The sequence below is a fragment of the Lepidochelys kempii genome, chromosome 6 (genome assembly GCF_965140265.1).
Source record: "Lepidochelys kempii isolate rLepKem1 chromosome 6, rLepKem1.hap2, whole genome shotgun sequence".
NCBI lineage: Eukaryota > Metazoa > Chordata > Testudines > Cheloniidae > Lepidochelys > Lepidochelys kempii.
Window position 1 is genome coordinate 77,436,323 of NC_133261.1, and position 18,904 is coordinate 77,455,226.

At 42.0% G+C, this 18,904-nt stretch overlaps 1 protein-coding gene across 7 annotated transcripts in view; it reads right to left on the reverse strand.

Annotated features, from left to right (window-relative positions):
* The window catches only part of SPRED1 (sprouty related EVH1 domain containing 1), a 122,441-nt gene that overhangs the window by 78,702 nt on the left and 24,835 nt on the right, over positions 1 to 18,904 (reverse strand). Inside the window, exon 2 of one of the 7 annotated variants that reach the window (XM_073348863.1) lies at positions 16,928 to 16,997. The exons of the other annotated variants lie outside the window; for them this stretch is intronic. The gene's annotated coding sequence lies outside the window, so the exon portion shown is untranslated. The remainder of the gene's footprint in view (positions 1 to 16,927; positions 16,998 to 18,904) is intronic. 7 annotated transcript variants of the gene reach the window in all.

Genomic DNA, 18,904 nt, shown 5'->3' on the forward strand with positions numbered 1-18,904 from the left:
TGGCTAGGCAACTTTGTTTCCAACTACTGCCAAGCTTTCATCATCATAGAATATCAGAGTTGCAAGGGACCTCAGGAGGTCATCTAGTCCAACCTCCTCCTGCTCAAAGCAGGATCAATCCCCAATTAAATCATCCCAGACAGGGGTTTGTCAAGCTTGACCTTAAAAACTTCTAAGGAAGGCGATTCCACCACCTCCCTAGGTAACACATTCCAGTTCTTCACCACCCTCCTAGTGAAAAAGTTTTTCTTAATATCCAACCTAAACCTCCCCCACTGCAACTTGAAACCTTTACTCCTCGTTCTGTCATCTGCTACCACTGAGAACAGTCTAGAGCCATCCTCTTTGGAACCTCCTTTCAGATAGTTGAAAGCAGCTATCAAATCCCCCCTCATTCTTCTCTTCCGCAGACTAAACAATCCCAGTTCCCTCAGCCTCTCCTCATAAGTCATATGTTCCAGACCCCTAATCATTTTTGTTGCCCTCCGCTGGACTCTCTCCAATTTTTCCACATCCTTCTTGTAGTGTGGGGCCCAAAACTGGACACAGTACTCCAGATGAGGCCTCATCAATGTCGAATAGAGGGGAACGATTACGTCCTTCGATCTGCTGGCAATGCCCCTACTTATACAGCCCAAAATGCCATTGGCCTTCTTGGCAACAATAGCACACTGTTGAATCATATCCAGCTTCTCATCCACTGTAACCCCAGGTCCTTTTCTGCAGAACTGCCGCCTAGCCATTCGGTCCCTAGTGTGTAGGGGTGCATGGGATTCTTCCGTCTGATGTGCAGGACTCTGCACTTGTCCTTATTGAACCTCATCAGATTTCTTTTGGCCCAATCCTGCTATTTGTCTAGGTCTCTCTGTATCCTATCCCTCCCCTCCAGCATATCTACCTCTCCTCCCAGTTTAATGTCATCTGCAAACTTGCTGAGGGTGCAATCCATGCCATCCTCCAGATCATTAATCAAGATATTGAACAAAACCGGCCCCAGGACCGACCCTGGGGGCACTCTGCTTGATACCAGCTGCTAACTGGACATGGAACCATTGATCACTACCTGTTGAGGATCTTTCACAAGGACCAAGTTATGGAAGATAAAGTAGGGTTTCAAGTGAGTGTGCATAAATGAAGACAACAAACAACAAAACAGTAAACATATCTTAATTCAAAGGAATTAACTGTAATGGAACATTATTTGCTGCTGGTCCATGTAGTCCAGCCGCAGCCAAACACGTCAGAAAAAGTTGAGAACTTCCCTCATCAGTTACACAATAGCGCGCAATTAATCGTGCAGTATTCTTTTGGGGAGATACTTTCTTGAACAAAGAGAACAGCCATGAAGCTGAGTGTATTATTCTGAAGTTGCATGCCTATAATATTAGTTAGCATAATCATCCAGCCTGTTTAAAAAAAAAAAAAAAAAGCAAAAAAGCAACTGCAAGGATGATCCACGGTATACATTTTTACACATCCTTATTTTGACAATAGCCAAGTGTTACAAACAGAGACTATGAGATGGTTTGTTATGCCTGCATCTTTTTGCTTCCTCTTTGGACTTTTTAAAAAAGGATTACACTTATTAAAAACAAAGGTTGGCTGAAATTAGCTGAAAGAAATTCTGAAGAGGGATTCAAAAGGAAGCAAGTTGAGCCTATATTGCATACAGGATCAAGCAGTCTGCTCCAGCAAGTGGGCTCAGCATGAGAGAATGCAAACTCCACATTAGGTAGCTATTTTGCTTAGTAAGTAGATATATTGGCTGGTACTTGCTGACTTGGATACAAGAGGTGAAACCTCACCTACAGTTTAAGAAGAATGGGACGTTTGCATTGTTAGGAGAATTAGGGAGTTTCTTGCTGCAACTCCATTTAAGTTACAAACTTTTATTAGACAATAGAAAAACTAGCAAATTCTAAGAAATGTTTAACTAGTTTTCTATTAGTCAGTTTACTTCTTAAACAGGATGGATAAAATCAATTCATTTTTTAAAAAGTTAAAAAGTCTCTGATCTAAAATGAAATTTTATTTAAATAAAAACCATGTGGTTTTGTGGGTTTTTTTAAAAAAAGAACATTTAAAATTATGGCAACCTATGTTAAATTCAAAATTATAATCTATTACAATAATTAATATTAAAAAAAATTATTGAACAGTACCTTTTTGCTGCTAAGTTTTAAAGAAAGTCAAATCACTGAGCTGGTGGAAGTCAATGCCTTAGCACCTGGAAACAAGTTTAGCACTTTAACAGCAGCTTCTGCAGGGCCTGAGAGGGTATTTTCTTCTTTTCTGTTTATTCAACTTGTTCCAGTTTATTCAACTAGTTCAGTTTAATGACTAGTTCGTGCAAAATTAAAAACAAACAAAACAATTGGGAGCTGAAAAGGCAGAAAAACTTGTCTTCATCTTTCAATCTAAGAACAAAAACCATGGCTGACAGGATGAGAAAGACTAGTTCTAAAACTCTGAAGGACATGGTGACCAGAAACAAGCAGTTTAATTCACTACCTACAGAGAATACTTCCTTTGTTTAGTAAATCAGATCATATTTTTCATTTAAAACTAAGTTTTGATCATTTCTTCTTATGTATCCAAGCATTTAAGGTAGTTTAATTTTTAAAAAATCCTTGTTTTGTGAATTGAATTTCCATCCAATATAGCTTGACAAACATCACAAGTAAAGAATCAATCCTCATCTTCTCAGTAAGAAATGCATCCATTCACCATTTTTTAACACAGCAAAAAACATGCAAAAATTAAAAATCTGAATGTTAAGCTATAAATAAATACATATTTTGCTTAAATAAATATGTACAGATATAGGGTATTCTCCTGGTTATCAAAAAGAAGTGTAGTGTAAAGTGTATATTTAGTTACAAATCAATGTTTTTAATAGTTACCAACCAATGAAAATGACCCTTGCTTAGGGAAAATAACTATAAAGCACAAGTGCAAAACAAGATTAAAACTGTTTACTTAAATCATGGTTTAAAATCAGTCCAACCTGTTATTACATTTCTACCTATACAAAATATTTACAAAATAAGGGACCTTATTCAAGCAGTGGAAGTGGATATACATTAGTCTCCCTCTCCATGACCACATAATTCTGTCTTCCCATATCTATGTAGCTGCCATAACCTAGAGAAATTGCATTTTTCAATTTTTTTTTGACAGTGATTTTTGACAGTGTCTTAAAAAAAAAAATCTCCAATAGAGTTATAAAAGCAGGGACCTTGCCTACAGGAAGATAGACATGCCATCCAATTTCTCATTCTGAATATTTAATTCCTAACTGAAGCTGTAGATGGAAAAGACCAAGGAATAAGAATCCAAACAGGGCACAGCAGCAGCAGCCCAAAGAGGCTCATATGCATATTTACTCTTGCCTCTTTTTTCCACACGATCAGAGATGCAATCTGTGCCTCGTGGTCAGAGAAAGTAAGCGTGGGACTAATATTAACCCCCTGTAGATCATCTTTGATATTAGGTGATCACTCTTCTGTGTTACTAAAAATGCCCAAGAAATCCTAGCTGGATTCTGCTGGTTGTAATGTCAGAATAATCCCAGTCACTGAGGAAAGCGGAAGTCATAAAAAACTGGTGTACTATCAGAAGCAATGCTGCCATCAGGATTTTATTAAGCTTCCTTGAAGCTGAGACCAAAATAAATGTCAAGTGTGTACTACTTCAAGTGGAGTATTCTAATGATGACCCTTCAACACCTCTAGTAACATTCACATAAGCATCTTGTAAATTTACTGGCATAAAATTCCTCATCTGCTGCAAATCCCACCTTGACGCCTCAACGTGGCGCAGCAGTGACCCTGGCTGTTGGACAGAGATGGTAGCGGAGTGCATTCTACGGCAGGTCTAACCATGCTATCAAGGTGTTGGACTATCAGCCCAGCGAGGGGGTTGCTTCCTCTGTGGAGGGGCGTATAATCCCTCATTCCGAGGCTGTAAACTAGCTAAATTGAGGAGGTAAACGCGCCACTGACAGCCCAGCCAGCGGGTGGCTGAAAACAATGGCTAAAACAATATGGAAAACCAAGTCTCAGTTCTCTGCACATCCCTCAATCCCCACTCCTGAGACAGTGAGGCATTCGGACAACGAGAGGCTGTAAAGAATCTCAGGTGCCAGGTCACCAAAAGGAAACCGCAAAACTCTCTCAGTGTGCACTTATAAACGGCAGAACACGGACGAGGGAGGAATCAATAAACCATCTCATGGAGGAAAAGGCAAAAACAGCCTGCAATGTACTGGGTGTTTGCGAAACACGACGAAAGAAGGAGATGGAGGTCAGCTGGAGGGATGGAAGCATGGTCATTCTAGGAAAAGGAGAAGGCAAGAGAACAGTTGGAGGAGTCAGAATCACCATAAACAAGGAATGGTCTTCGAAAATTGTCTCATGCTATTTGAAGTCATTGCGTATCAGGGTGCTTTACCTCCGATTGAACCGAAATAGTACCCTCAAAATCATCCAGATCTATGCTCCCACAAGTGCATGCAAAGATGATGATGTGAAAGGATTCTATCAGGAATTGGAGGAAACCCTCACTCAGAGTTCCAAATATACGATTGTGATGGGAGATTTTAACGCCAAGGTTGGAAGAGGGAGAGAGGGAGAAAAGTTCATAGGAAGGTACAGTATCTGAGAACAAAACATGCGAGGAGAACGACTAGCTATTTTGGCAGAGATGAGGAAAATGTTCATTGATAACACCTGGTTCCGAAAGAAGGCCAACATAAGATGGACCTGGATCGCACCAAACGTGAAGATAAAAAATGAAATCTATTACTTTCTGACCGATAGACGATGCATTGTGCAGCATATGTCAGTAGTGCCATCGTTCAATAGCGATCATCGCCTACTGAGAGGCGGACTCAAGTTCACTGTGAAGGTGGAGAAAAAGGCGCTGTGTATGATGAACAGAAGACACCAACCGGTATCTTTTGACAAGGCAATCCTGAAGGAAAACATTTCTAGGGAAGATTGGAGCCTCCTGGACAACTGCAATGACAATTATAACAACTTCAGTAAGAGACTGAAACAGTGTGTGAAATCAGCTGAGCGTGAAAGACCAAGAAGAGCTAGCGGAAGAATCTCGGAGAATACAAAGACTTTATTGGAGAAGAGGAGGAAAATGAAAAGAAATGGCAGTGACAGGCTTGAGTACTCCCTTCTCTGCAAGCTCATATGAATGAGGTTGAAAGAAAACTTCGAGAAATTTCAAACCGAAAAGCTCCTAAAGGCTGCTGAAAATCGTAAAAGTCTCAAAAAATGTGAACGGGAACTGGTGTTGTACAGGTCATCATTATCAGCTTTGAAGAACAGCACAGAGAATCAGTAACCGATCTAACACAGATGGAGGCAATCTGCAAGGATTTCTATACCCAGCTGTTTGCAGCCGGTATAGACATCCCAATGCCATCACTTCAACAAACCGAAGAACACATACTGCTGGTTCTCATCAGCGAAGTCCGTCACACAGTCCATCAAATGAAGGAGGGGAAGGCTCCAGGCACGGACGGTCTGACAGCAGAAGTTCTTAAGGCGGGAGGTCAGGAACTTTGGAAAGCTTTCGACCAAATGTTCAGCCGCTACCTGGAAATCCAGAAGTTACAGTCTAGTTGGAAAGAGCCCAATACCATCTTGCTGCATAAGAAAGGCGATTGAAAAAATCTAAAGAACTATCACCCGATCTGCCTGCTTTTGCATATATATATATATATATATAAGTTGTTCACTAAAATAATAACAAATTGACTTGCAAAACCTGGATGAACAGCAACCTAGAGAGCAGGCCGGCTTTCGAAGGAATTACAGCATGACAGAACACACCTTCACTCTAAACCAACTACTAGAGCGTTCAAGAGAATACAAGTTTCCCTTGTGTATTGCCTTCGTGGACTACAAGAAGGTGTTCGACAGCGTAAAGACTAATGACATTCTTGAAGATCTTTCAGAACAGGGCATCAGCGCGAAATATATATTACTAAAGGAAGCAAATTCTGGCTGCAGCATGGACTTATTGCTGTTCGATACTCCGCTCTGAATCCCCATGGAGAAAGGTGTGAAACAAGGAGATACAGTATCACCAGAATTATTCACAGCCTGCCCTGAATTGGTTTTTCAACGAGCAGGCTTGAAAGGCGGGATTAATATCAACGGCGAGTGGCTAAACCATCTCAGGTTCGCAGATATAGTGCCGATAGCTGAAAATACAGCCCATCTTGAGAGAATGCTTAAAGAACTGAACATGAAAGTTAGTCAAATCAGACTAAAAATGAACCGATCGAAAACGAAATATATGAGATCAGATGTTCTGCCAAGAACCCAAATAACTCTTGAAGGAGAGCAGATCCAAGAGGTTGATAAATACATTTATTTGGGCCAGGAAGTCAACATGCGCCACGATCAGAAAGGTGAATTGTTGTGCAGAAAAAAAGCTGGATAGTGCGCAATGACATCAAGGACATCCTCCAAGGAAAGATCAGCAAAACTCCTCGTGCGAATCTTTTAAACTCAACTGTGCTTCCAGCAATGTTATACGGCAGTGAAACATGGTCGCTGACAAAGATAGAAGAACATCAACTGTGTCACACAGAGAGTGATGGAACAAACATGTTTGGGTATTTCGCTCCGCGATCACATCCCCAGCGAAATAATTAGGCAGCAGTCTGGAGTCCAAGACGACATTGTTGAAAGCAGGCTCAGCAAAATGCGGTGGGCGGGACATGTGGCCCAACTCAGTGACAACAGACGGACTGCAGCTATATCCAAGAGCTATCCGTAAGAACAGAAATTGCCAGGCGGTCGGCCTGCCTCCAAAGAGGTGGGATGATTTCCTAACAAGGAGACATGGACAAGCATGGCAAAGGATGGCCAGAGCAAGAGAAGATTGGAAGACGTGTTGTGATTGGCTCAGTCTCAACTGATGAAGGGCCGACAGTCTACACAGTCTATGCAAAATTCCTCATACTGCTTTAGGACGCTAGGGCAGATATTTACAACTCTATTTTTAAGTTCTGGCTGTGGACAAAGGGTCACCTATTTTGGGTCCAAGACAAGTCATCTTTCTCTGGTCTTTTTTCAGACATGGAAGTAACAATACCAAGTCAGAACTGCTGTACTAGAAATATAGTTCTTATATTGAGGAGATAATACTGCTTTTGAGTACAGTGGAGGAAACCTCAACATCACCATTCTTCAAAGGGAAGAAAGAATAGCTATGAAATATTCCCTAGACACAAAACTCATCGATATAACTCACGAAGCATGGGGTGAGGTCCCAGAGGATTGAAGAAGGGCAAACATAGTACCTACTTTAAAAAAAGGGGGAACAAATTGGACCCAATGAATTATAGACCAATCAGCCTCACTTTGATACCTCAAAAGATACTGGAACAAAATTATTAAACAATCAATTTGTAAAAAAAACTAGAGCAGGGGTCGGCAACCTATGGCACGCTTGCCAAAAACAGCACACAAGCCGATTTTTAAATGGCATGCTGCTGCCTCCCGGGTCCCAGCCGCTGGCCCCGCTCAGCTCGCTGCTGAACGCAGGCCGGGACCCCAGCAGGCAGCAGCATGCCATTGAAAGTCCTGCCCGACCTGACCCGCTCTCCTCCGCACCCCCAACCCCCGCCACCGCGGGGGCAGGGTGAAGAAGCTTGGTCCTGCCGGCTGCTGCAGCAGGGCAGGCAAGGTCCCCCTCTCCCCTGCCATGCTGGGTTCCTGCCCCATCTCCTCTCCCTCCCTGCCGCCGATCAGCTGATGGCCCTTGCGAGGGAGGGGGAGAAGTGGAGCCTCCAGGGAGGAGGGGGAGAAGAGGGGTGGGGATGGGGCATATCCCCTCCAGCTCCCTGCCGTGACCTGCTCTTGGCGGGGGCAACCCCACGACTCTAGCCCACACCCACATCCCCAGCCCTCCGCCCTGACCTCAGCACCCCCCCCCTCACACCCACTCCCAGCCCTCCGCCCTGACCCCGGCACCCCCCTCACACACACCCAGCCTCCTGCCCTGACCCCTGCACCCCACCACACCCCCTGCCCTGACTCCTGCACCCCCCCCACATCCCCAGCTCCCCCACACCCCTTGCCCTGACTCCTGCACCCCCCCATTCTCACCCCACCCTTGAGCACCAAATGGGAGCTCCTGCACCCCCTCCCCCACATTCCTACCTGCACTTCTTGCACCAAATGGGAGCTGCCCAAGTAAGCACTCCACACCCAAACCTCCTGCCCCAACCCAGAGCCCCCTCCCTCATTCTAGCTCCTGGCCAGACCCTACATCCCAACCCCCATGCTCCTTCACCCCCAGCCCTGTGCTCAGTGCACTCCCACCCTCAGTTCAGTGCAGAGAGAAAGAGAATGGCCTAGAAGCAGGGAGAAGGTGGGTACCCACTCTATGTGGGCAGGGCCGGGATCCCAGACTGGCAGAGGGCTGAGCAGGGCCAGCAGCTGGGACCCTGGCTGGCAAGAGCCGGTGGACGGAGCCCCAGACCGGCCGCAGGCTGAGCGGCTCAGCCCACTGCCGGTCTGGGGTCCTGGCCACTGGCCCTGCTCAGCCTGCGGCCAGTTTGGGGTTCTGGCTGCCAGCCCCTTGCCAGCCCGGGTCCCGGCCGTAGGCCCCGCTCAGCCTGCTGCCGGCCTAGGTGAACGGAACCCCAGGCTGGCAGCGGGCTGAGCGGGCCAGCAGTTTAAGATCAGCATTTTAATTTAATTTTAAATGAAGCTTCTTAAACATTTTGAAAACCTTGTTTACTTTACATACGACAATAGTTTAGTTATATAACATATAGACTTATAGAGAGAGACCTTCTAAAAAACGTTAAAATGTATTACTGGCACGCAAAACCTTAAATTAAAGTGAATAAATGAAGATTCGGCACACCACTTCTGAAAGGTTGCTAACCTAGTATCCTCTAGATCAGGGGTCATCAGGAACAGCCATCACAGATTTGTCAAGAATAAGTCACACCAAACCAACCTAATTTCCTTGTTTGACAGAGTTACTGGTTTAGTAGATACAGGGGAAGTAAACAGAAGCTTGATTTTAGTAAGGCTTTTGATACAATCCCACATGATATTCTCAAATAAATTAGGGAAATGTGGTTTTGATGAAATTACTACAAGGTGGATGTACATACAACTGGTATGTATGAAAGGCCATACTCAAAGAGTATCATTCTCAAAAAAGATCAATGATTCACTGTCAAATTGGGAGGGCATATCTAGTGGGATTCTGCAGAGGTCTGTCCTGGGTCTGGTACTATTCAATATTTTCATTCGTGATTTGAATAATGGAGTACCAACTATGCTTATAAAATTTGTGGATGACAAAAAGCCTGGGTGGAGGGAGGATGGCAAGCACTTTGAAGGACATGATTAGATTCCAAATGACCTTGACAAATTGGAGAATTATCTGAAGAAGTCAATAAAAACAAATCCCAGGTACTTCACTTAGGAAGGAAAAAAATTCAGAATCACAACTACAAAATGAGGAATAAATGGCTAGGTGGTAGTACTGCTGGAAAAGTTCAGGGGATTACAGTAGATCATAAATTGAACAGAAGTTAGCAACGTGACTTGCAGTTGCAAAAAAGGCTAATATTCTGAGGCGTATTAACAAGAGTATCATAACACAGGCATGGGAGGTACTTGTCCTGCTTTACTTCATGCTAGTGATGCCTCAGCTGGAGTACTGTGTCCAATTCTGGGTGCCACATGTTAAGAAAGATGTGAACAAACCAGAGACAGTCCAGAAAAGGTTTAGAAAACCTGATCTCTGAAGAAAAAAGTTTAACTAATGGGGCATGCCTAGTACTGAGAAAAGAAGAGTGAGGGGGGACTTGATAATAGGCATCAAATATGTTAAGGGCTGTAACAAAGAGGACAAGGATCAGTTGTTGTCCATGTCCACTGAAAGTAGGAAAAAAGGTAATGGTCTTAAACCGCTGTTAGGGAGATTTAGGCAAGGTATTATAGTTAGATTTCTTTTTTCCCCCTAAGAGGTAGTTGGTTAAGTACTGAAACAGGTTTCCAAGGGAGGTTGTGGAATCCAAATCACTGGAAGTTTTTAAGAACAGGTTAGATAAATACCTGTCAGGGATAGTCTCGGGCAGAGGTCCCAACACTGTGGGGCATGACCCTCTACAGGGGCATGGAGGAATGTTCAAGGGGGCACAGCAGGGCCTGGGCCAGCCCACACAAGTGGTGGGGAAAGAGCGCCACCCAGCCCAACTCTGCTCTCACCTCACCTGCTACGCCCTAATCTTTGACCCATCCACAGCTCCTTCCGCAGGCCTGCTCCCACCCCCAGCTCCGACCAGGTTTCCCCCTTGCCCGGGAGACGCAGCCCCGCTCCTGACCCTGGCTCTGAGTGGGGCATGACCCTGAAAAGTTTGGGGACCAGTGGTCTAGGTTTACTTGGCCCTGCCACAGCGCAGGTGGCTGGACTCGACCTCTCAAAGTCCCTTTCTGCCCTACATTTCTATAAGAAGATTTCAAGATTGTCACTGTGTGTGTCAACCTGAAGCTTACAATGTCTGCTGAAAGAAAAGGAAGAAAAGGAGTGCTAGTGGCACCTTAAAGACTAACCAATTTATTTGAGCATAAGCTTTCGTGAGCTACAGCTCACTTCATCGGATGCATTCAATGGAAAATACAGTGAGGAAATTTATAGACACAAAGAACATGAAAAAATGGGTGTTATCATACACACTGTAAGGAGAGTGATCACTTAAGAGGAGCTATTACCAGCAGGAGAGCGGGGCAGGGAGGGAAACTTTTGTAGTGATAATCAAGGTGGGCCATTTCCAGCAGTTAACAGGAACGTCCGAGGAGCAGTGGGGGGTGGGGGAAATAAACACGGGGAAATAGTTTTACTTTGTGTAATGACACATCCACTCCCAGTCTCTATTCAAGCCTAAGTTAGTTGTATCCAGTTTGCAAATTAATTCCAATTCAGCAGTCTCTCGTTGGAGGCTGTTTTTGAAGTCTTTTTGTTGTAATATTGCAACCTTTAGGTCTGAAATCGAGTGACCAGAGAGATTGAAGTGTTCTCCGACTGGTTTATGAATATTATAATTCTTGACATCTGATTTGTGTCCATTTATTCTTTTATGTAGAGACTGTCCAGTTTGACCAATGTACATGGCAGAGGGGCATTGCTGGCACATGATGGCATATATCACATTGGTGGATGTGCAGGTGAACGAGCCTCTGATAGTGTGGCTGATGTGATTAGGCCCTATGATGGTGTCCCCTGAATAGATATGTGGACACAGTTGGCAATGGGCTTTGTTGCAAGGATAGGTTCCTGGGTTAGTGGTTCTGTTGTGTGGTGTGTGATTGCTGGTGAGTATTTGCTTCAGGTTGGGGGGCTGTCTGTAGGCAAGGACTGGCCTGTCTCCCAAGATTTGTGAGAGTGATGGGTCGTCCTTCAGGATAGGTTGTAGATCCTTGATAATGCGTTGGAGAGGTTTTAGTTGGGGGCTGAAGGTGATGGCTAGTGGCATTCTGTTATCTTTGTTGGGCCTGTCCTGTAGTAGGTGATTTCTGGGTACTCTTCCGGCTCTGTCAATCTGTTTCTTCACTTCAGCAGGTGGGTATTGTAGTTGTAACAATGCTTGATAGAGATCTTGTAGGTGTTTGTCTCTGTCTGAGGGGTTGGAGCAAATGCGGTTGTATCGCAGAGCTTGGTTGTAGACGATGGATCGTGTGTTGTGGTCTGGGTGAAAGCTGGAGCATTGAGGCAGGAATAGTGGTCAGTAGGTTTCTGGTATAGGCTGGTGTTTACGTGACCATCGCTTATTAGCACCGTAGCGTCCAGGAAGCGGATCTCTTGTGTGGACTGGTCCAGGCTGAGGTTGATGTTGGGATGGAAATTGTTGAAATCATGGTGGAATTCCTCAAGGGCTTCTTTTCCATGGGTCCAGATGATGAAGATGTCATCAATATAGCGCAAGTAGAGTAGGGGCATCGGGGACGAGAGCTGAGGAAGCGTTGTTCTAAGTCAGCCATAAAAATGTTGGCATTCTGTGGGGCCATGCGGGTACCCATAGCAGTGCTGCTGATTTGAAGATATACATTATCCCTAAATGTGAAATAGTTATGGGTGAGGACAAAGGCACAAAGTTCAGCCACCAGGTTTGCCGTGACATTATCGGGGATACTGTTTCTGACTGCTTGTAGTCCGTCTTTGTGTGGAACGTTGGTGTAGAGGGCTCCTACATCCATAGCGGCCAGGATGGTGTTTTCAGGAAGATCACTGACGGATTGTAGTTTCCTCAGGAAGTCAGTGGTGTCTCGAAGATAGCTGGGAGTGCTGGTAGCGTAGGGCCTGAGGAGGGAGTCTACATAGCCAGACAATCCTGCTGTCAGGGTGCCAATGCCTGAGATGATGGGGCGTCCAGGATTTCCAGGTTTATGGATCTTGGGTAATAGATAGAATACCCCTGGAACCCCGACCTGGGGTGTGTTTGTGCGGATTTGTTCTTGTGCTTTTTCAGGGAGTTTCTTGAGCAAATGCTGTAGTTTCTTTTGGTAATCCTCAGTGGGATCAGAGGGTAATGGCTTGTAGAAAGTGGTGTTGGAGAGCTGCCTAGCAGCATCTTGTTCATATTCCGACCTATTCATGATGACGACAGCATCTCCTTTGTCAGCCTTTTTGATTATGATGTCAGAGTTTGCCAGCAATGCCCTCTGCCATGTACATTGGTCAAACTGGACAGTCTCTACATAAAAGAATAAATGGACACAAATCAGATGTCAAGAATTATAATATTCATAAACCACACTTCAATCTCTCTGGTCACTCGATTTCAGACCTAAAGGTTGCAATATTACAACAAAAAGACTTCAAACACAGACTCCAACGAGAGACTGCTGAATTGGAATTAATTTGCAAATTGGATACAACTAACTTAGGCTTGAATAGAGACTGGGAGTGGATGTGTCATTACACAAAGTAAAACTATTTCCCCGTGTTTATTTCCCCCGCCCCCCACTGCTCCTCGGACGTTCCTGTTAACTGCTGGAAATGGCCCACCTTGATTATCACTACAAAAGTTTCCCTCCCCGCCCCGCTCTCCTGCTGGCAATAGCTCCTCTTAAGTGATCACTCTCCTTACAGTGTGTATGGTAACACCCATTTTTTCATGTTCTTTGTGTCTATAAATTTCCTCACTGTATTTTCCGTTGAATGCATCCGATGAAGTGAGCTGTAGCTCACGACAGCTTATGCTCAAATAAATTGGTTAGTCTTTAAGGTGCCACTAGTACTCCTTTTCTGTCTGCGAATACAGACTAACATGGCTGCTACTCTAAAAAAATGTCTGCTGAGTCAGTGCGAAGTGACAGAAGCAGCTACAACCACGGTTGAGAGATCTTTTTGTTTAGAATATCAGCAGGTTCAATTTCACTGGGATTCACAGTCTATCATCATCCATTTTGACTTTATGAATTTCACACGAGTGGTGTACAGCTATAGCAGGGCATGCATTTATGCCATACCAAGAGTCCTAAACCATTGTGATACCAGAGGTAACTCAACCAATCACCACACTTACTTTACAGCTAATATGAGGAAGACTGCACAGATGGTGGATTATTTGGCCCAACAGCCACCACCCCTTTGGGATGGCATGGGCTTTCAGCTGATAGAACGAACAATTCTCATCCATTCTTCCCAATACTATAAAAGCCTCCCTTTTCTGAAAAAATGTTTGAAAAGACAGCAAGTGAACAGAGAAAAAACCCTTTCCTGACATTTTGGGATCTTGGAGTTATAATCCAGTTTATGGAAGTCGCCGTTCATGCTTATTTTGTCTGTATATAGTCTGCCTAAGAAGCTTGGTGGCCAACATGGCCTCCACTCTGGGACATTTAAACTAAACATCATGTGAAAAGTGTTAATGATATAATACATTACATCCTCAATATAAAAAGACAATCTTTAAATAAATAGGGCTTATGTCCTCTTTAGCTTCTTTACGATGAAAAGTTTTTGCCATCAGAAAAAGTTCCCCACATCTCATCCTCAACTGTTCCTTACATTAGAAATTCAAATCTGGTATATCCTGGGACACTAACATGACTCAAGAATAAGTGGAATTAGGATTATCACAAAAGACTGAAATCTCAGTAATTGAGAGGGTAACAGTCTTATACTAAGGTGTAACGATTTAATCAAAAGGATTTAAGTCACTCGTAATCCTGATTTAAATCAGCAAACAGGAAACCTTAATTTAAATAACCAGTTTTAATTTTGTTTTGCTTTTGTACTGTAATTATTTTTCCAAAACAAAAGATAATTCTCACTGGTTGGTAACCATTAAAATATGTTGATTTGCAACTAAATATAGCCTTTACATTAAATCTGGTACTTCTTTTTGCTAGCCAGGAAGATACAGTGTATCTACCTACATTTAACATATTTATTCAAATTAATTTTTACTTTATTGTTAGAACATGGTGAATGACCTCTCATTAACGAGTTTAAAAAAACCCTAATGATTTGCGCCAAGCTGCACTAGATGGACATTGGAATGCAAATAAAAAAATAAAAACATTTAAAAATAATTTTTATTTTAACTAAGAACAATCAAAATATGCTTTGCATTTAAAACTGATTAAACAAACAAAAGAGGTATTATGTTCAGTTAGCAAATTGGATAGTTTCCTTCAGCACTGAAAACTTGCAGAACTCATCCTCATATCATAATTTGATTCATAAATTGGAAGAGGAAAATAAACTTTCCTGCTTTCTCAATTTCTGTTTGGTTTCTTAACTTTGAAACAAACTAGTCATTAAACTGAACTAGTTGAATAAGCTGACATGTAGAAATTCTCACTGCACCTGCAGAAGAGGCTACTACTGTCAATAGCTGGTTTAGCACATCAACAAAACTGTGGTTTTAAGTGCTCAACCAGTGACTTCCACTAGTTCTGTGGTATGGCTTTGTTTAAAACTCTAGCAGAAAACATTTTTTATTTAATTCCAATTTTAATAGCTTATAGTAAATTTAGGCCTTAGTATATATTGTCATAATTTTAAGTAGATTTATTTTAAAAAAAGAATCCTGTTTTTATTTAAATAAAAACAGTTTTTTAATTTATTTTCATCCACTTAGTTTAACATCTATTCCTAAGGCCTTGTCTTCACCAGTAAAAAAGGTTTTGTGTTTTTTTTAAAACCTTGGAGCAGCTAACATGTATGAGCTACCCTAAGCAAGAAACAAATGAAGACAGGGCACTTTAAAGTTTTACACAAGGTGAGCTAGGTGAGGTCAGCCCCAGGCAGAAAGATAATGCTGGCGTAGCCTAGTTTACCTTGCAGTAAAACTTAAGTGCCTTGTTTTCACTGTTTCACTTGGGATAGGTCATGCACAATAACTGCCCTGAGGTAAAATTATATTTATACAATACGCACACACACCCCTTTTTTACCATTGATGACAAGGTTTAAGAGTCTGTACTCCACCCACTACAGGTAAGTTGATCACTCCTGCACAATAGCACTCACAATAAATATCTTTCACACCACCACCACCAAGCTGTCAACAAACCCAGGGAAGACCAAACTTCATTCCTGAATATTTTTAAGATTAAAACAAGCAAGAAAATAAAACTTACTTTTCAGGGCTTCTTTATATAACCACCAACACGAAAGGGCACAACACTAGTTTTAAAAAATCCTTTGCAGATCACCTTCTAAAGGCAGATTCTAGAATATTTCCAGGCAAGATCCTCTGAAGGACAGTGACATGCTTTGTCTGGAAAAATCCCCTATGCCGAAACAAAAGAAAACCAAAAGCCCAACTAAATGGACAGTATGCTAAGACTAGGTCTATACTATACTAGCACTTTTGCTGGTAAACTTTTGTCAGTCAAGAGTGTGAAAAAAACACCCCCTGACCAAGGTAAGTTTCACCAACAAAAGCACCGGTGTGGACAACGCTGCGTCAGCAGGAGATGCCCTCCAGTTGACATGGCTACTGCTGCTCAACGGAGGTAGTTTAATTATGCCAATAGGAGAGAGCGGCTACACGGGAGGCCTTACAGTGGTGCAGCTGCAGCAGTACAGATGTGCCGCTGTACAGTCTGTAGTGTAGCCATAGCCTAACTCTCTCCCCTGAAAAGGCACAGGCAAAATCCTTCAGGCCAAGCAAGAAGAGATAGTGATATTGGTGATTAGGTGTATGTCCTCAGGAACATAATTGAAGACATTAATTTGAAAACCGCTTTGTTAGTACTTAGATTTCCTTAAATTACAGATCCGCTGTTTAATGTGACTTTTTAAAAAGGAAATAGATTACTCACCACTATTTTTAAAAAGTGAACAGGAGATGGGGCTGCTTACAAATGCAGCGACTCTGGCAGCAGAAGTGGAATAAAAGATAAGAGATGGTGCTTCAAAATAGGGGATAAGGGTGGGGAAACAGAGAAGCCCTTGAGCCAATCTGTCCCCATCTAAAGAATCTGGGGTAGCCATGTGAAGGGAGATGAAAGAGAAAGAAAACAAAACACTACCGCAACTTTACCTGCAGGAGCGGCAGCTTGAGAGTGAAGCACATTAGAAGGAGAACCTGGGTGCCCTTGCTTAATATACACACAAACTGGTGGGAAACACGTGTCTTATTTATGTGTGACAGAAAACAGATAGCAAACACGTAAGCTTTACTGTGTAGTTCTGCTATTTTTCATATATTAACATAGTTTGTTTTCTTCAGTAGCTAACCTTTAGCTGCATTTGAAGATGTGCTGATTACTTGAAACACATTTTCGGTTTAAACACCACAGAAGAAGAAAAAAAGTGGATAGTGTGGGACTAAGGAGTTGGAAAAGAATGAGAACCACTAGTGTAAGAAATCTGTAGTCAGACAGAAGAATAGATGCACAACAATCTGACCTACTGGGTATTTTCTGCAGAATGGAATCCATGATCCCACCATCTTCTACAGTCCTTGAATTCAGAAGTTCTTCCTGTGCCAGGGGAGAAATAAGGATCTGAAACATTAAGAGCCTCAAGTCTTCTCCATTTGAAGCCTAACTTCTTAGATGTGAAATCAACTGCAGAATAGAGTGCTACCATAAACTGCACGTAGTTTCTACATCCCAAACGAGGATTCTATCAATTTTTTCCTAATATTCTTTGCTAGAGTTAATTATATAAATTAGAGTCCAGTTGGTGAAGCACATATGACTGTTATACAAAAATTAAACTTCTTTTGTGTGACTAAAATACACAAGGAGGAAGCAAAATTGGTTCTAAAAGGGGAAAATGAGGAGGGGAAAAAATCTCGTAGCAGAAATACAGACATTCTGGCCATTGTGAGAAGGGTTTATCCATCACTCTGGTAACAACTGGTTTGCAGGGAAACTGTTGATTCCAAACAAATCAACTGAAAAATTTATCCCAGACATTTAAATATTAGCAAATCTAGTCTGTATAGCTTTCATCTTCAGTGATAATCACTACTTGGATGGCTGCAAATATTGTACAATATTTCTATTTACATTTTCGAAGTTAAATAACGAAGTTATACAACACTGCACAGCATACTTAGACACTGATCAAGCACACTGGGTCAAAACTTTGGTCCAGTTATTTTTTATATATTTTACATCATATATATTATGGTAACACACAAAGGTTCAAACTAGTTTTGAAGCGCCATTGTACTAGGAACTGTACAAATGCATAACCAAAAGTATTTATAAGCATGCATTTTGTAGATTAATCCTGGTAGTACTTTATCTAGTGCAACAGATGTTCCCAAACAGATGAGTCCCTATGTTAAAACGCCTTATTAATTCACCACGAACAGGACTGGGCCTGTGGTTATTTTAGCAAAAAAACAAATTACTAACATATAGAAAACTACTAAGCTTCTGAAGTTTCATTTCTGATTCAACATGGAAATACAATACCACATGATATTCATGTTAATGTGTCAGTGGCTACCAAAAATAGATTATTAAAACCACAGGGGGTTTTTTGTTTTTTAACATGCTATATTTTTGTTGTCAAAATACGGAATGTTCACAGTTTGCTATCCTGCAACGATTTAGGGGAGTGAAAACAGTAGCAAAGTTCTCTCTACACTACTGAGGCCTCAACACAATTTTATCCAGCTATAAGACTCAAATCTATTGCCCTACATTCATGGCTTTTTTCAACAGAGGTAAATATTCAGTCTGGTTCTACCTGTCTTATATTCAGAACTTCCACCAGCCACTATTTTCAAATGAGTTAATACATACCAGATGAATGTGCTCTGTCTAAATAGACCCGCAGGTTGATGCATGTCGAAGCAGTTTTCTGTCACTTACATTAAAAGAAATCACATAATGTGTATCACCAAATCAAGAACTAAAAAAATAAAATAGCAGGTTGGCTTTTCAAGAATAGCCTCAAAGAGGTACAAGTGATGATAAAAACTTTTCAGCATAGAAAAGTATCCACTGTGAAGAGTACTAAAACCAGTCATTCTTTAAACAGTCATTTTCATTAATTATAATGATACTTCTACTCTATGTACTTACACTTATATTAAGCCTGTTAACTTTATATAATTTTAAATGCAACTACTATGGTCCTGAGGACCCTATATAGTCCTCTCTATAAATTTTACTAATTTATTAGTGATTGTGATTCTTCATATTTGCTCCAACTATACGCTGTACTTATCTGCATTTATTCGCTCTTTTTGGCAACCTTTTTCCCCTTAAAAAAAATCTATTTTAAATATAAAGACATATACAGGAACACTACAAGAGTTCCTGGAATTCCTCCCTTACAAGGATCCCACTATTTAAGGTGAGGATCCCTGATGATTTATCTGGAACACAGAAAAATGCAGGGATTTGAAAGAAGAGCTCTGTAGTGC